We start from the raw sequence: 14,626 nt of genomic DNA on the forward strand, positions 1-14,626 counted from the left end.
AGGTTACAATTTAAAATAAAAAAATAATACTAATATGCAGTCAAGCCTTTCACAAAAATATTTTCCACCTGATAGTAAATATTTCCCAATGTTTCAAAAGTCATAATCTCTCTCATAATCACAATCAACCAACCAAAAAGTAGGTTTGTGATATGGTTAAATCTTGACTTTTGAAACTAAGATTCCATAACATTTTATACAGCAGATATACTGGATGTTTAATAAGGGCAAAGGGGGAATGCAAATTTTATAAATTTAACTTTTGATTAATTTCAAATGTGATAGAAATCAGCTAACATGAGCCACAAGAGTTCAGATTCTGGGACAGAACAGACTTGAATTTAAACCTCCACCCTCTGAAAAACTATGGGCAAGCAACTTAACTTCTTTGTGCCCATTTTTTCATAAATTTGTTGTGAGGATCATAGGAAATCATGCCTATAATGGACAAAAGCACAATGCCTAATGAGTATAGGTTTTAATTATTATTATTTTTTTAGGCAAGCAAAGTCTTTATTATGGGAAAACAAACAGCTCCCAGGACAGCTGGGAGGGGGAAGAAGAGTCACCCCCTCTATTGTCCTATAGGGGTTTTTATTATTAACATGACTTTTATAGGGGCTACTCATTTTGTTGGACACATGCAAAATGGTCTTGCAGTTGTGCCAAGGCTACCAGAAAAAAGAAAAGATTATTCCTTTTGGGGTTGTAAATGAACAAGAAATTTCTGTAATAAAAGCCTTTTTCCCCTGAAATCACATGCAGATTAAGTAATGGAAGTAAGTGTGAGGTTACGTTTTATCTTTCAACTGGGGAGAAAACTCCCTACGGTTTTGGACCATGTTTGCTCCTTTTACCTCTTACCCTAACACCCTGCACAGCTCTGGTGCATGATACTGACTCAATAAATGTCTGTTGAATGACTGAATAGGTATAAGAATGAGCTAATGTAAATCATCAAAGATAGAGAAGGGCCAAAAGATGAATAATGGGAACTAGGACCATCTGAAATGAAGAACAGTCCACAATGAGATGCTCGTGGTCCTGGGCAAATGGCAAAAATCTGAGGAGTTTATAGAGAACCTGTCAGAGCCAAAAGCAACAGAGAGACTTGAAGGAAGCTTGACACGGAGGTGGGTATGTGCCCTAGAAAAGGAACGTTATCACAGAAAACACTGAATGAGTGACAAGAATTAGAAAACTCATGTTTCATATTGACAGACCCTCTCATATAAACATTCCAGTGGTTCTGGAGAGAGCAGTCTCAGCCTAAAATTTTAGAGATGTAGGACTAGAGAAAGGAATATACTTTGATGAAGTTTAGAGGATTCATGAAAAATGCCTCTGGCTTTGGCACATGAAGTGTGAAAAATTTCCTTAAAGAGGAAAGAAGCATGGTAGGACACAGCAAACAAAAAGAATGAGACTATAGAACAAATGAAAATGGAAAAATTCAGAAGACTCTAAAAAAATTATTTACACATCACATTGAAGTTAATAAAAGGAAATAATGAGTATGTTGGCTGAGAGGAAGATTAAATGATTTACCTATAATCAATTAATCAAATTAATGCAATCACTTTCAAAAAGAGTAGTTACTGTTATTTTGTATGGTTTGTGTGCTAAGATACCTGAAATTCCGCCACAAAAGCATGAGTGATAGTGCAGTGAGCACTATGTGGAAGAAATAGAAGGATGAGTACAATGACCTTGAGGTAGCCCCAGAGTAGAGTGCATCAGGCCATCTAAGCATGCAAAGAACAATCTAGGAAGCCTTCTGAGTGCCTGGCATCTTGGGTTTTGCTGCAATACAGGGTCCATTTATAGAAAGCAGATTAGGATTTATAGGGTGTGTCTAACACCTCTCTCTTTTTTTTTTTTTTTTTTTTTTTTTGGTCTTTTTAGGGCCACACCCAAGGTATATGGAGGTTCCCAGGCTTGGGGTCGAATCAGAGCCGCAGCTGCTGGCCAACACCACAGCCCCAGCAACACCAGATCTGAGTCATGTCTGTGACCTACACTACAGTTGATGGCAATGGCTGGACCTTTAAACCACTGAGAGAGGCCAGAGATTGAACCTACAACCTCGTGGTTCCCAGTCAGATTCATTTCCACTGTGCCATGATGCGAAATCCCTCTCTGCCTTTCTTAATGTATGGTAGTCTTTTGGTATTTGCAGAATAATGGTTCCAGGACCCACTGTGGATCTACAAATGCTCAAATTCCATAGTTGGCCCTCTGTATCCATGGATGTGGAACCCACCAATACTGAGGGCCAACTGTACTCTCATTCTTCCTCAGAGTCAGATGTTTTGCTATGAGTGATGGAAATATATATAACTGCTTAACAGGGTTGATTTTGCTTGGCTTCACGTGGATACATTCTCTATAGTTCAAGTTTCTTTAATACTTGTGACAAATTTCACAGTCCCCTGGTTTTACAGCTTAAACTAGGGGAAATGGTAGGGGAACAGGCAACATCAGTAATTTATAATGTAACATAATTAATTAGGAGTTAATTGCATATCTCATGTGTTATTTGCTTATTCAACATATATTCATTGTGCTCCTACTATATCCCAGAAATGATTCTAAATGCTTAAGGATGCAACAATCTAAAAAGACAGAAAAGAACCCCATTCTCATAGTTTTTATTTAGGTGTTTGGGGGAATGCTGATGCTTGAAGAAGAAAATAAACAAGTTGACATCTATTTAACCACTTTTACACTGCTAGCACCCTGACACAGTAAGCCACGAGCTGCTTCTTATACTGAACTATACACCAAAGAAAGTATGGTCTTTCGAGTACATGAATTATCCTTACATTTAATATAAGTGCCTTTGAAACATTTGCCATAATTAGAAACAGCAAATGCTTTCTATATTTAATCCTAGCTTCTTTTAATACATTTTGTAAAAACATATTTATTCTCATCATAAATGTAACAACCATATTACAGAAATATTGGAATCTAGAAGAGAGAAAAAAAGGGCCCTAATCTTAGCAACTTAAAACAATCATTCGGGATTTCGCTACATTACCTTCTAACATTTTTAATGTTTAAATAGTTGGATATTTACATAGTTGTAATTATAATATGCAATAATTTTGAATATTTTTATTTGATTTTAAGCATTTTTCCTTTCTTCACAATTTTTGTTTACTTTAAAATTCAGGAGATCCACAAATTAGCAAAAGAAACACATATGTATTTATCTTTCTCCCAAATCACCTAAAAATCTTAAAAATGTAAGTAAAACATCTATTTTAAGCCTAACTAGTCTTTAAATTGAGACTCCATTCTAAAATTTTAAGCCTAAAGTATGCTAGGTTAAAATATGATGCTAGAAGTATTGTTCAAGTATTATTAATATAATAAATGTTGTATTTACATTACAACACATTTGTACTTTAGATTTGCTGTTAAAGTTAATGGCAAAATCAATGAGGTCATTTTTTGTAATAATAACCATTTATTTATCAATTATTAAAATACTAGGTTCCAAAAATATAACTCACAAGTTCAGAAAACTAATGAATCACACTTTTTAAAGAAAGGAATATTTATTCAAATTAAAACTTCTGCTTCTCTCATGACTCAATATTTCTGGATCTTTTTTTTTTTTTTTTTTAGTTTTTTTAGTTTTTTTGTCTTTTTAGGGCCACACATGCGGCATATGGAAGTTCCCAGACTAGGGGGTCAAATCAGAGCCACAGCTGCTGGCCTACACCACAGCCACAGCAAGAAAGGATCCAAGCCACGTCTGTGACCTATACCACAGCTCACGGCAACGCTGGATCCTTAACCCACTGAGCGAGGCCAGGGATCAAACCTGAGTCCTCATGGATACTAGTCAGATTTGTTTCTGCTAAGCCACGATGGGAACTCCTCCTGGATCATTTTTTGAAGTTAGCTGAAACTTGCCATCTATAGAAGACATGTTTACAACTAAGCACAGAACACAATGAGTTTCTGTACATTTTATTGAAGGTTATGATTTTAATACATCTCTTGCATTGCAAGATATAAATGCCTCAGCTGGACCAGTACTTACTCATCATTTTAAGTCATGGACATCTATTTGCTATAACTGAGGGAAAGATTAATCACTTGTCTCTAATTCAGTTATCTTCAGACTTCACCTTCATTTCAATTTTAAATTTCCTTTACATTAGAAGACTAAAGGTTTTTCTTCTGTTTTGACTTTGTTTTAATAATTTCAAAAGATGCACTAGAGATAGTGTTTAATAACATGACAACATGGTTTATTGAATTAAAATTAAATGAGTTTCAGGGGTCTGGACACTAATGAAAATGGGCTAAGGCAAGTTTTAGTAGGCAGGAAAGTGATCACTATAGCTGAAATAGGGATGCCATGGATAGACAGAGACTGCCTCTTTGACTTGAGAATTTCAGACACACAGAAAATGGCATATTTTCTATATTCATCCACTACCCAAAAATATTCTAAGAAGTTTTACTTTCTCTAGTTTGTATTATTACAACTGACTACACTTCTCTAACCCAATAACCTTAGGGGTGGTTACTCCCACCAGCACTACTGTCATTCTCTAAAACGTCTGAAAGTCACTGATATAAGATAGGATGAACGAAGTTAGGTCAAATCTAGTACTCAGGATAATAGCAACATAAAGCTGATGGTTTTGACATTGGAAGATAGAGCCAAATTATTAATAATTCTGCTGAAATTCCAGGTCAGCATTTTATGAATTAACTGGCCGAGGTGGCAATGAATAACTTCAGACACTTGATCATTTCAATTTTGTTTTAAAAACTTTAATGAGGTTGACCTGAAAATATATTTCAGTGAGTTACTCAAAATGAAGACAGAAAAGCTAAAAATTGAGACTAGATGAGAAAGATGAGTCAACAATACTGAATATTATTTTTTCTTTCAATGTGTCTTGATAAGTTAGGTATATGGTCATTTGTTCCAGTCTGTGTAGCATTCATCTCCATGGATATTTTTATGATAAAATATCGTGATAGTTAATAAAATATTGACAGTAATTATACACCTATTCTTTTATGATATTAAATTTTCCAACACAATGACAGGATTATCAGCTGATTCCAAATTATAGCTGTGATACCCAGTTACGTGAAACTGGGTATTCACAATTAGCATTAACCAAAAGAAATTCACAATTACCAACAAAAGGCTAAATCTGAAAAGCAGAAATTAGACACATGAAAGGATCAAAGGATGTGTGTTTAAAGAAATATGGGATTATACATTTACACTAGACTATTTTAGCTGCTGTACAAAGGGCAGTCAGTCCCATGACCTTGTTATATAATGGTACATTTGCAGTGGCTAAGTTGTAGGGCAGTTCAGTTAATGCAAATTAACAATAAAATGCCGACATAAGGAAAAGGTGATTTTAAATTATAATCTCAGAATTACATATAGCAGCAGTCAACAGCCACGGAAAGTAGATCATACATAACCCATAGTAAATACTGGCACATTGGTGTATTTAGAGCAATCTGCTGGTCCTCAAACAAATAGAAGGCTGGTAAAATACATAAAGTAAACAAGTGTACACAGGACATTCAGTATACAAGCTCTGAATCTAATCAGAGTTACTGGAATCATAGACCAAAGCCTTGTCTGTCATCCAGTCATAGCCATAAAACTAGAAAGAGCCTTAGGAATCACTTGAAAAAAATATGCTTGCTATTGTTAAGAAAACAAACTCTATTCCTTGTAAAATAGTAGAGAGTAATGTTTAAGGACTCAAGCTCTGAAGCTCCAGATTTGAATGAGAATATTCCACAAATCTATAAAAATTTGGTTCCTATATATATATAGACTGTTGTTAAACAGATGTTTTTGGCATTCACAATCTACAGTTCACATATTAGAATACTTTATGTGAATCCTAAAAGTGGTGGGAATCTGTCACAGTTCTATAATCCAAAATGCAAAAAAAAAAAAAAAAAAAAAAAAAAAATGGGGCTACAACTGAATTGACCTCTGAGAGTTAATACGAGACTGTAATAAGTGTAAGCTCAAGGCATCTTTTCTCTCCACGTGATATAAAAGTTATATATTTTGGAGCCTTTTCCACCAAAATTGCTTTAGAATAAACCAGATATGTTTTATACAATTCTCTTCCTCTCAATCTGAAGACTACCCTCTTCCTTTATTTTTTATTTATTTTTTGCTCTTTTTAGGGCCGTACTTGTAGCATGTGGAGGTTCCCAGGCTAGTGGTTGAATCAGAGCTGTAGCCGTTGGCCTAAAGCACAGCCACAGCAACACCAGATCCTTAACCCACCAAGTGAGGGCAGGGATCGAACCTGCGTCCTCATGGATACTAGTCAGATTTGTTTCCACTGAGCCGCAATGGGAACTCCTGTTCCTTTATTTTGAATTTGAAGTACCAGGAGTGACTTTTCATTTGTCCTTCTATATTAAGTGCCTCTTTCATAGTAGGGACTTTAATATATAGGCTTTGATTCCCATATACTTTGAACCTCAGCCCCTTGTTCAGTTTAAGAAGTATCTGCAATTATAATCCTTAATTGAGAAGCCCAGTCCATAGAATGGAAAATTTTTTTAAAAAATCTGATTTTATGTGTACTTCCATCCACTGCCCTTGATTTCTAAAGTCTATAAAGTTTAGGTTCTATTTCTCCAAGGAAGCAGATATCCTCATGGTGCTTTACTTCCTGTTCCCAAACAAATCATTACTTTAACATCTAAATATATACATTTTAGGGCTCTGACCTTCTTGTGACTACCTAACTATGCATTAAAATTAATACAGATCCTATGTCTCCAATGCCCAGTAATAACACCCCTCAAGATGACAATAAAATCAGCACTCCAGCAACACAGAAAAAGATTTATATTTCCACAGAAATGTAGTATCAGATCAAACAAAAGGCACACTGTTGAGATGTCCTGGCCTTTCAAGTTCACTGTGTGTCTTTTATCTGACAATGAGCTAAATAATACTTAGTTTGAGGAGCATCAAATTTATGAACAGATGTTGCAGAACACAGGTCAGCAAAGTTTTTTACTGTAAAGGGTCATACAGTAAATATTTTAGGCTGTGTGGGCCACTTACAGTCTCTGCTGCATATTCCTTTTTGTTCATTTGTTTTTTCAATCCTTTAAAAATGTAATACATTTTTAGCTTAAGGGCCATATAAAACCAGGCTGCAAGCCAGATCTGGCCTGTGGGTGATACTTTGCTGATTCCTAATATAGAAAATAACCTGCTTCTTGTCTCTACTAGACTCTGAGAACCTAGAGAAGAGGGATGCAAAATGATCAGTTCACTTTAATATTTCCACTGTATAGTACAGTGAAATGCACAAGGCATCCATTCAATAAATATGTGATTAATGAATGAATAAATAAGTGAATGAATGAATGGATGAATAGATTTGCCAACAGTCCAGTGATAGAATTATTACTTACAATATTTACTTGTCCTGCTTACCAATAGCTAGTTCTTTTCTCTGAGGCACATAGATGACTAATTTCACAATCTCCTTGGACTCTTTTTTTCCTCCCTTTTATTTCTAGTGTGAAGATCAGCACTGATTGAAACAGTGGCTGCTCCATAAGGTCCCTAAGTGATTATTACAAGCAAAGATACCTCTGACCATTATGGACATGCAAAGAGAACAAGAAATAAACCTTTGTTGTTTTAAACCACTGAGGTTTTGTGGTTTTTTTCTCACTACTTCATAATACAATCTATGCTGACTAATACACTACAAATCATATTCATCTTCAGGCTACATGCAACCTATTTTAAACTCACACCTGGATGTAATACAAAGAAGAAAGACAAAAGCATCTTCATCAGTCTGCTAAAAAAGTCAAGTGATCTTAGTTTTCAAAGTAGTTTCTAAGGGGATCTAGGGTAAATCACCAACCATTCCACTTTTATTAAAGATCTATTTTCCTAACCAGAATAGGATAATCAGGATACTTACTTTCCAAGACCAGATTAGAAGACAAACTCAGAAAACAACTATATAGATGTTATTTACCATTGAATTAAGTTGGCTAATTACTAACATTTCCTGTTTTCTTGCAATGTAGATACTCTGATCATCAATACCGTATATCTGTAAGTATGTCTCATCAATTATTAATCTGGAGAGAGAAAAGCTATAGATTAAGAAACACTTTAGAGATACGTCAACCAACTGCAACATATGGATCTTATTTAAGTCAAGTAAACTGTAAAAAACCAACAAACCAATCAACCAAAAAACCCCCACAAAAAGCCAAAGTTACAACTGGAAAAATCTGAAATCTGATGTGTATGATGATAATTAAGGACTCATTCTAACTTTTTAAAGTGTGATAATGATATTAAGTTTTTTTTAAAAAATTGAGTTCCTGCTTTTAGACATACATTTAGAAATATCTATAGTTGAAAAACGTTCTAACAGCTAATGTTATAGCCTTTTCAGGACAATTATTTCCATTTCTCTTACACTAGTCTGAGCTTTCCATACAAAGGATAATGGGAAAGAAGTCAGGCAAGGGAAAAAGAGGTAGAGTTTACAGGATTCTAGACTCCCAATCTGATTTCAAACAGAGTAGATCAGTTCTTACCTTTGCCTGTGACTATTAAAAACAAAAACCAAAAACCAAAAAACAAAACAAACAAAAAAACCCCAAGAAATAAACCTGACTAAATCCAGTTTATCACAGTATGCACTATAGTCCCATATCTATGGCCACTCTTTGACTCAAATATGGTCTTTAGTTGCTTATTCTACTCTGGGCTGCTTCTTCCATGAGCCTTCTTTCCCATTATCCCTTCTGACAACGCTTTTTCTACTTCACCTCTGCTGTTGCTACTATAATTACTAATTAGCAATTGACAATCCCCTATGCCTCACTGTCTTCACAAAATGCTTCCTCTGGAGATCTATTTGCCTTAATAAAAGCCCAGAGGACACCTTTCTCTGGTAGCCCTTCCTAGAGGAGGAAGTCTTTAATATTCCTAACCCCTGTATTAACATCGTAACAGAGGATGGGGGGAGTAAGAGGTTAGCATTCCTCCAGTCACTCAAGATCATTTCTAAATCATTACTGCCATATTCTCATGTAGAAAATTCAATGCCTTGGGGAATATTATTATTTTCAACTTACACCCACTAATGTGTCGTTTTCATCAAGGCAATGTTTCTAAAATATAAGAGCAAGAAAGGAAGAAGGATAAGAAAATAATTTACACAGTTTTAAATTGATTTATGAAAAAAATCACAACATTGAATTTTAATATTAACTTCAAATCGATCAATTTTAACAATGTGCCCTCCCCTTAACTCCAAGAATTTTATTTGTACACCAAGAGAAAAGGTTTAAAGAGCAGTCTGTCTTACCTATACCCTCCCGCCAGGCAACGAAAAAAAAAAAGTACAGTAAATCTAAAATTAAGACAACAGTGACCTTTTCCTCTTCTAAACTGACTTCATCAGCACAGTAGGATCTTGATCTGATCTATCTTCTCATTACAGAGTAACAAAAAATCAACACAGTGAGACTCTCACACTTTTAAGGAGAGCAGGCTATTCATATTAAATCCGAGACTAACTAAGAGACTAAAATATTTCTCTGTGAGGATTCTTGGCCAGTTCTATGGGAATGACCTAAGGCCTGGGATGTGCAAAGAAACCACGATATTCACTCCTTCAGTCTATCACTTCATCTCCTATGTCATTTCTGTTAAAAGGGTAAACTTCAGAGCTGCATATGTGTGCTCCAGAACATTAACAAAATAAAACAAATTTATATGTCTCAAGCAAATCAATGTGGTTTAGAAAACTTATAAAGCATACATCAACAGTTACGCCTAGTAAAGGAAACACTGCACCTAATCACACCCAACTGATCTAGCTTTCAGGGGATATGAAAATTTAGAATGATAAAACTTTTGAGTTAATAAATAAATGTGACACATTCACAATACAAGAGCCTGTCAAGAAAATTAATGCCTTATTGTCAGGGGCAATCAAGTGTCATTTTACCCAGTTTTTATACAACACTAATTCAGGTGCCCCCTTAAGAACTAAAGTGATATGTTATATGATAAGTTAAATCTAAAAGCACTCAACTTACCACTCAATCAAAGCCTTGGCTGGTATATAGGTTATATCCTCAGGGGGGCGGTGGGGCGGGGGAGCAATGCTAAGCCAAAACAAATGACAATGAAAGAAGCCAGTCTTTTTCTTTATGCTTTAAAACATAGATACATTGAAAGCATTTTTTAGAAACAGAGCAAACTATGTTTATAGTTTTTAAAACAGAAATTTTACCTATAAAGACTAAAGCCTGCATTTTGGCCCATACATTTTAAAAATGTTTGATTCCTGGTAAATCAGGAATCTTTTTCATCTAAAAATATTTATCCTTAGGGATGATACTCTGAGATGCTATAATTTAGTAAAATTATTTTTAACTAAATGACTCATTTTCACAGATTTCAGGTAACTGCTATCTATGTTTACACAGTCCCATTGCCTAAAGGTGTTTGTTATCTGAATTTCAGTAAGTCTCAAGACATTATACTATATAAATGCCCATTATTATATTGGATAGTATGAGCAGGGTAGAACCTATGTTTGAATTAGCATACTGAATTCTCTAGATGCTTATAATGATTAAAATAAGAACAAATTAGTACATTTAGCTATAATTTCCTCCAGAAGAATAAGGCCTGATCATGCATGATATTTTAAGTATGTACTGCCCAAGGAACTTCAAATTTTTTCCTCATAATCTTTCAAATTTAGTATTTGATTTCATCATATTATTTTAAAACAAAACTTGATGGCAAAACTCACAGTATGTTAACCATTCATTCTATTTTTAACTAAAAAAAGTTATCTGACATAACATTGTTCTATGAAAAATTTATAGGACAAACAAATGGGCTTTGTTCTTTAAATGTGTTTAAAACAGAACAGGAATTCTATTGTGGCGCAGTGGGTTAAGGATCCGGCATTGTCACTGCAACAGGCTGGGTGGCTGCTGTGGCACTGGTTTGATCCTTGGCCCAAGTACTTCCACAAGCTGTGGGCGTGGCCAGAAAAAAAGCATTTAAAATAGAATACACTTTCAAGACAGAGAGCAGCCAGGAGAGAAATGCGTAACGCTAAATTAGTAGACAGAAAATACCTCAGATCATCTTTAATGAATAGACAGTCCAACAGGTAGAAACATATTGGACATATATATCAGCTCCAATACCATAAAGCATTGAGACCACAGTTTGAGTACCAAGGTCTATTATTTAATGACTATGTAACTGTGGACAAGTTACTTCTCCTCTCTGTATGCCAATTTTCACCAAAAAAAAGAGGATAAGAATAGTACCTATTTCACTGGATTATTGGTAGGATTAAATGAGAATATAAAGTGACTTAGCACGTCTACCTCACTAACTATGTCCCTCTGCTGCTTACATATTTCTATGCATATATACATAAATCCTCATCTATCTCTGTCTATACACACGAACACTGAAAAAATACATCACATATAAATATCTCTGTATATTTATGTGTCAGACAACTGCAGTGTGTCAGAAATAGGGAGAGAATATCATAATTTACTAGGCTGATATTTAAATAACTTATAATTCTCAATTTTTTAAACTGTTTGTCTATCACTTTGTTAAATCACTACCTGGTATTATTATCAGTTTCGAGTAACATTAAAGTTTTACACTTACAGTTTAAAAGACTATTGGATGAACAAAATAGTATTAAGACCTTGTTTAATGTTATTTCTGTATTTCCAATTTTCACACTAGTGAAGCTGCTAGACTTTTCTATAATTCTAACAATCTGGAATGACCTAGGTAGTATGAGAGTAATGAATGGCATAAATTTAACAGTGCAACGAAAACCATCTCCAAAATATACTTTTGGACCAGATGGTGAAATGTGAACTAGAGATAGGCTGTCAAACTTTTATACCTTGTGTCTTACCCCTTTTTCTATCAAAGAACCTTGGTCTCACCATGATAAACACAGAATGGTCATTGTACCTGGGGATTTTTGTTGGTTTGTTTTTCCAGGGGTTCTTGTAGTGATTTAAATTTTAATAATTGCGGTGATACTTTTGAATAAAGCAGTTGTGATTGCTTCTCTGTCCTATTAGTAGTAAACATACTACAAATATCAAATTCCTGAAATAGATATTACATATTATCACCACAAAAAAAAAAAAAAAAACCACTGGCTTAACAATCTTACCCTCAAAGAAGAGTGCTATGTTGCTGTAGAGAGAAGTCTTTAGGGAAACATCACATCTTTTGTCCTTTGATCTTATTCAGTATTTTTATTATTTAATTAATGAGGACATCAAAAAGATAAAGGAAAAATGGCTTGGCAATACTTTGTATAAAGAGGAACTGCTTATTGTAGAGTTTCCCACAAGCTCCTTATTATCCAGCATTGTGACACAGCTGCTAAACACAGTAACATACTACATGGTGACATTTATACAAATGCTAAATCTAAAAAAAAGCACTGGCTGGATAACCATTTACTGTGAGCTATTAAGAGAGACTCCTGTCAATAAGAAACAACATAAATGCCAATAATAATGGATTGATAAAAAAAAAAACTATGGTTCTTTAGTATAATACTATCTTGAAATTTAAAATTGTATTGATATGAAATACATTTATGATATCAAAATGCAAAAAGGTGCTATAACAGTATGCACATCTTGATCCCATTTAAAAAATTAAAATAGAAATGGATACATCTTGGGAGTTCCCTTTGTGGCTCAGCAGAAACGAACCTGACTAGTATACGTAAGGATGCAGGTTCAATCCCTGGCCCCACTCAGTGGGTTAAGATTCTGACATTGTTGCAAGCTGTGGTATAGGCTGCAGACCTGGCTCGGATTTGGCATTGCTATGGTGTGGTGTGGGCTGGCAGCTATAGTAGCTACAATTCAATCTCTAGCCTGGGAACTTCCATATGCCACATATGCGGCTCTAAAAAATAAAAGATAGAAAAAAGAAAAAAAGAAAAAGTAAAAAAAATGGATACATCTCTGTTTCCATCTCTCTCATTTCTTCCCTCCCTCTACCTTGACATTGTATATTCACACAGGGCAACTAAAGGTATGTAATGAAAAACATGTAATGCTAATAGGGTATACCTCTGAATAACGAAATTATACATTTAGAAACTTTTATCTCATTTATACATAAATTACAATTTTTCAAATGAAAATATACATCGTTTCTGTACTATTAAAAAAATCAAATGAATGAATCCTGCCTTAGGTAAAAAGATGAGCTTAAGTCTAAAATATTTTCTCAATTCTTAAAAATTTTAAAACCTTAGTGATATTTTCCTTTTCCTACTGGTTAACAACACAGAGCTTAAAATTATAACCAGAGAATGAAAACCTTCCTTATAAATGACCTGAAAGGTCAAATTTTAAGTATAAGAATTTAATAACTGTTAATAAAATTAAACAAACAATTAGATGAAGAATCTGTCAACTTGGTACAAAGAGCAATGATACGCAAGTAAAATAAGGTAACCACAAAGTGCTCATTAGTTATAATTATCACCCAATATCTCCTCATGTCTTAAGGTGATCCCTCATTCATAAAAACAACAGAAAAGGCACCTGTCAATGCACTATCAGTGGGAATACTTGATGAATGAACAAATATTGCAATGTAAAACCAAAACAGATTTTCTCCAACAGAAGTTACTTGTTGGAAGTATTCTCCAACCTAGTGGGGAAAGACTCTTGGATTTAGAAGATATGGGTACTATGATCTCAAAGAAACAGGATTACTATGAAATAACGTATCTAAGTTCTGCTTCTCTTCCATCAATACATTCTCTCCTTAGCACAATCTCAGAAACAAAGGTAGCCAGATCCTCAAATCCCACTAAAAAATCTTCTTAGGTCTCACCGAAAATGCAGATTCACAGGACAACCACAAGCTACCCGGGGCAACAGTCTATCCAGAACATCAGAGGACAAGTACTGATGTACGCCAGCAGGGCAGAGTCAGCCATTCCTCTCTGCAGGAGTCCTTGTAGCAGTCCATGTAATGGTTCATACAACTATCAGGGAGCTCTTTTCTGGCCTCCAAGATCATTGTTTCAGTGCAAGATGAGACAGCCACATCGGACAGAGGAGGAAGCTGCACTGATTTAGGGGCATTGTGCCCCACCAGGAGTTGGTATCCCTAGTAATAACTCCATAAGCACAGCTTTCAGGATCCCTTCAAGGGGCACATCCATTCATAAGAGTTACCATATTCAGGGAAACCCAAAGATATGGCTTTCTGCCAGATATTTATAGCACCATCAGTACAGATGAAGTTTATCAATTTTTACCATAAGCAATGTTGCCTAGTGACACAGCTGATATATTACCCTTATCAGGTTACCAAGGAAACAGAGCTAGCAGTTAACAGAAGGTCAAACTCTCATGCTGAAGGGGAAAAGGTTTTGTTAAACCTTTGCCCATACAGGGCAAGATGCCCTTCTATTGCACTGGTATGAGATGAGAGTAAGAATGACCACTTAGTTACCATGAGATTTTAAAAGTCAGCTTTGCAGGATTGGAGGAG

At 35.0% G+C, this 14,626-nt stretch overlaps 1 protein-coding gene across 43 annotated transcripts in view; it reads right to left on the minus strand.

Annotated features, from left to right (window-relative positions):
* The window catches only part of MBD5 (methyl-CpG binding domain protein 5), a 438,228-nt gene that overhangs the window by 378,790 nt on the left and 44,812 nt on the right, over positions 1 to 14,626 (minus strand). The gene's annotated exons all lie outside the window — the stretch shown is intronic.

Source organism: Sus scrofa, chromosome 15, assembly GCF_054392235.1.
Source record: "Sus scrofa isolate SSC_HxYL_T2T_F1_AM1 chromosome 15, Sscrofa_HxYL_maternal_Yorkshire_Landrace_v2.0, whole genome shotgun sequence".
NCBI classification, from domain to species: domain Eukaryota; kingdom Metazoa; phylum Chordata; class Mammalia; order Artiodactyla; family Suidae; genus Sus; species Sus scrofa.